The sequence below is a fragment of the Perognathus longimembris genome, chromosome 11, assembly GCF_023159225.1.
Source record: "Perognathus longimembris pacificus isolate PPM17 chromosome 11, ASM2315922v1, whole genome shotgun sequence".
NCBI classification, from domain to species: Eukaryota; Metazoa; Chordata; class Mammalia; order Rodentia; family Heteromyidae; genus Perognathus; species Perognathus longimembris.
This window is the reverse complement of record NC_063171.1, coordinates 4,766,471-4,771,405: the sequence shown is the minus strand read 5'-3', so window position 1 is coordinate 4,771,405 and position 4,935 is coordinate 4,766,471. Positions and strand designations below refer to the sequence as shown.

General features: G+C 34.9%; 1 long non-coding RNA gene across 1 annotated transcript; it reads right to left on the bottom strand.

Moving 5' to 3' along the window:
• Nucleotides 1-520: 520 nt before the first annotated feature.
• Nucleotides 521-4,578, bottom strand: LOC125359991. The gene is made up of 3 exons (XR_007212633.1): nt 4,519-4,578; nt 855-859; nt 521-606 (listed from the first exon to the last, which is right to left on the bottom strand). It is a non-coding gene; the product is annotated as an uncharacterized LOC125359991 (long non-coding RNA).
• Nucleotides 4,579-4,935: the final 357 nt, after the last annotated feature.

The following is a 4,935-nucleotide window of genomic DNA, read 5'->3' as shown; positions in this document are numbered from 1 at the left end:
CTTGGCATCTCATTCCTTCTGACCTATTTTATACCAAACAACTTCAATCATAAGATGGAGTTGGCAATATTTCAGAAATGCTTTTCAACAGTACAAAAACCTTTTTTTAGAAACTAGGATTAGCTTACCACAAATATGGGTATGTAAAAGTAGGCACTGCGTTATGCAATATTTATTCAAGTGGAATTCTTCCAATATTTTCTGGAAGAGAGGTACTAATCAGATATGCCATTTGGTGGACTAATATCTTAAAGTGCATATGCATGCTCACATTCTTTTAAATGAGTGCTCTTGAGTATTAAAAATGCATACATGTGAAAAAGATATGCTAGATTTTCTGTGCACTGAATAATTTTAATAAAGAAAATAAGATAAATTCAAGATTTCTTTAGATGAAGGCTTTCTTCTCTAGTTTTTTAAAACATGATTTAAATACTTCTGTCAAAAACTTATCTATAAGTTTTGAACTTTTATCCTTCAGATTACACTTAGTGAACTTGTTATTTTTCACAAGTGGATGATCTATCTCTACAAGGAGCCACCTCATCTCTGTCTCCACCTCTTCCCTTTCTTCTCCCATCATGAATCTCCACATTGCTTTCTGACCTATGGTGGAACAAAATTACTTGTTCTTCCTACTCAATTACCATTACACATATCCTTAAACTGTTCATTGTTCTTGCCTCTGTTTTTCCTCTTTTTTCATTATTAAATTTTATTGATAAGGTCATGTTTTTTTCTGTTTTTCCTCTTGACTTCTTAAAGCTACCCATTCTCTGAAATTCAGTTCACAACCCATTGGTTACTTCTTTATAATATCTTTGAGGACATTCATTCACTCTCAAGATTTCAACTTTTGCTTAATTCTTGTATCTTTGTCCCAACTGCCAAAGGAACCATTTGTTAAGGCCTCATCTGGACTCATCATCTGGCTGACTTATTTCAGCATTTGGCTAGATAATTTTCTTAATTATTTATTATCTAAGTGTTGTCAGTTCTTTCAGCATCTATCAAATTTATGTCTTCATTTTTGTTTGCAGTTTTTGTTTTTAGGCTATGGCCTTATGGTCACACTGATTTCTCCCATCCTTGTCTGATACTGGTTTTCCAAAAGAAGAGCTAATAAACAGGATTGCATGCTAGTATTTGGGCAGTGATCTCAAGTATGATGGTGGGTCTGAGGAAATGGGAAAGAAAATGAGAGATAAGTTCAAAGATGCCTTATGAAACTGCCTGCCACTATGGGCAACTAGTGCTTGGTCTTGCCAGGATCATGTTAGGCTTTATAAAATATATCCCAGAAAATTCAAGTGGGAGATGAAAAGAAGAAATATTTAAAAGTAGATCTCACTGGAAGATGTTGAGCAATAAAGTAGGAGATACAGAAAAACAGAAATAGGAGGGTAATTCTCATTAAAACATAATATATACCCATGCAAATTACCGTACTAAAATCTTTTTGTTAATTAATACACTTAAATGAATGAGACTAGAAAGTAAAACAGACTTTGTTGGGGGGTGTGGATTTGCAGGATGGGGAGGGGAAGAGAGGGTAACAGGGTGAATCTGGCCCAAGTACTTTATAGGTACCTATGAAAACAAAACAATAAAACCTGCTGAAATTGTTTTAAGAAGTAGGGGAGATAAAGCAGAGTGGTAGAAGGGATGAGGTTGATTAGGTACATTCTAAACATGGGTAGAATTGTTATGATGAACTCCCCCTTATACATTTAATATATGCTAATCTATGACTTTAGATGACTTCACCAACAATAGCTACATGTTCTAATTACATACCCATGAGTCTATGCACTTCTCTTAGTCTTCACTAGGACATTGGAGAACCTTTGCACAATGTGGTAGAAAATATTTTGAGCTTGAGTGTTATCCAGGTGATATATACGAAAATACAAGATACTGATCCAATTCAACTAGAACAAGCTGCTAGAAGAGGTGGCTCATGCTGTCTTCATATTTAATTTGTGCTGTTTTATCTCTCTTCCATAAGTCTCTAAATGTCTTGGTGACAGAACAATTAAAATACTTGTTAAATAAATTAGTTCTTTGCAATTAACTTTCTCATGAGGCTAAAAGTTTAAACTTGTCTTGTTCTATTTTCCCAGAAAAGTTGATTGATTTTATGTAATTTGTTTCATATTTTCTCCTCTCTGGAATTTTACCAATGACCAAACCATCCTTCTTTACTTCTGTCTTTAATATTTATGTCAAAGCACTCCCTAGTCACCATTATAGAACAGTGAATCTTGAACTGTTTTCTCATGGTGCTGTGTTCCAACTTCCTTGTTTTTCTGGAGACCATGGGACATCTATGTAGGAGATTTTTAGCAGTTTAGCAACACCATCCCTGACTAAAGTAAGTTGGAACACCAAGTTTAGCCAACTTAGCTAAAATTATAGCCATGTTTTGAAATCTTCTCCCTAAGATTGAGATCAAATTTCTCCAGTAACCTAAAGCCAATTCTCATCATATTTACTTATCTTCGTGTCCTACAATTTAGATAGACACGTTTTTATGCTCTTTTCTATAGCCTATCAGGATATGTCAGAATGTAGGCATCTGTGGCCCACATCTATAATCCTCACTACTTAAGAAGCTGAGATCTAAGTTTCACGGTTCAAAGCCAAAGTGGGCAGACAAATTCTATGGACCCTCATATCCTATTTACCAGTAAAAACAAGTTGGAACTGGTGGTGTGGTTCAAGTTGTAGAGTGCCAGCTATGAATGAGAAAGCTAAGTAAGAGCTCATGCCTCTGAATTTGAGTCTCCATACCAACAAAAGAAAAGGAGAGACAAGGTGGGGGGCAGGGAGAAAGAATCAGAATGATTTAGCGATTCCTATTAGGTAAAAGTATGATGATACTCAATTTTTTTTTTTTTTACTTCTCCATTATCACTTAAGTCCTTTATTGTAGAACTGTTGGCTTTTAAAAGAGATTATGCTGCTTTGTTTTTCTCGTAAAGTTGGTGATTTCTTTTGCTAGGACTTACGCATCTTGGGCCAAGTTTTTGTGGACATTTTAAGCTTGAATGTCCAGTTAGTGACTTCTTGCAGATCACTACAAACTAGGTATGCCTGGGTTGTGGCACATTTTCCTACTACAACATTGAAGGGTGCGCCTGGGGTGTCAAGCACAGTAATCAATGTCAATGCCCAAAATCCATGCTTATATCCTACACACAAACAGTGTTTTGCTTTATTTAGAATGTTTAAAGAAAAAAGGAGAAGGGGGAAATAATACCCTTTGACTACAATATAATCGCCAAAGAATTTATCAAATTCTTTCTTCTCTCATCAGAGTATTCCAAATATTGAAGATAAAGTTTGCAGAATAGCTCCTTTATTTTGATATGAAATAAATGTCTTTAATGTTTATAAAAGCACTAGGAGAGAAGGTGGAGAAGACACTCATCCCTTCAACAAATACTTATTGAGCATTTTATGTGACAAGGCACTATGACACCTTGTTTATCACTTTTAAAAATGTTTAATTTTTTCACATATATACAAAATCAAAAATACTCCAAAAAGCAAACAGTAAACTGGGAAAACCCAAAAGCACCTGTTATCACATCACTCAAAGAAAGACTGATGACCTTTGATGGATTTCCCCACTGCTTCTTGGGAAAAATGCTAACAAAAGCACTTCCATGGGAAACAAGTTGGAGGCTGAAAAACAAAAACAAACTTTAAAGAGCCTTTTCTCAAGTAGACTCCTGTCCTTTTCATTCTTCATGTCACCAACACTGAGAACTAACACATGTTATGCCTTAATAAAAATATGCAAGGGGTAATTCATGACTCTTTAAAAAACCAAACAAACCAAAACACAGCGTTTAATGAGCTCAATTCCCCACAATGCCTCCTCTAAAGTGAGACATTTAGAATACCAGTCACATTAACTCTTTCTGATAATACAAGGATGTTCACTACCCTGGATAGAGATTACCTGTGTTCACTACAAGATGATGAACTTCAGCATTTAATAAGAAATGGAATTTTGTGGCACAAGCAAAAGAAATCCACACTTAACCTGGCTATTGGAAATTTTGGAGCACATATATCAACAAAGATGACAAATTCTCAGCACTCCTTTGTTTCATTTTGTGTAAGAACAAAGTTTAAACAATTCAGTTTGGGTCATACTTGGTTTATTTTCAATTTCAGAATCAGGCAACATGTATTACATAAAACAGTGGGGCTGCTTTAGTGGGCCAACCAACAGCAAAAAAGCAAGCAAACAAACAAAAAACTATTTCTTTTCTGGTAAGGTAAGGACAGGCAGAAAAAACGATAGGAAAATACATTATTGGCTAACATCAAGTTACCATATATTTTTGGGGGGGAAGTTTTGAATTTGAGGGTTTTGTTGTTATTGTTTAAGGAATAAGGCTGAGGGAACTTTATTTTGCCAGTAGACACTGGAATTTTGGGGGTAAACGTTGGTTGTTACCTTCTCTAATCCAGATTTCTCCAAAGATCAGATACAGAGCTTACTTTCAGCTTGGTAGAACTTTATTGTAAGTGATCCTCCTTTGACTTTTCCTCAATCTGCTGGGGCCTAGAGGAGTTTAGTATAAAATAATGGCTCCTCTTAAAACAAACCAGTAAAGATTGGCTTATCATGTCAGAGACTTAATTTTCACATATGACACAAGTGACAAAATGCTCATTTTAATATTCCTCCTGAAGATTCAAGTAATTAACACAAAAAACCAGTAAAAATAAATGTGTAAAGCTCATCATTTTTCTTTTGCTTGGGAATAACATAGTGTTTTCACTCAGGAAATAATGTTTTTCAGTAGTTATGTATATGGTGGACATGAATAATTAGCTTATTTGAATATGGAATTTTCCTGTTTGACTATAGCCCTAAAGGGAGATTGTAATAAATTGACAGGAAAAACTATCTTT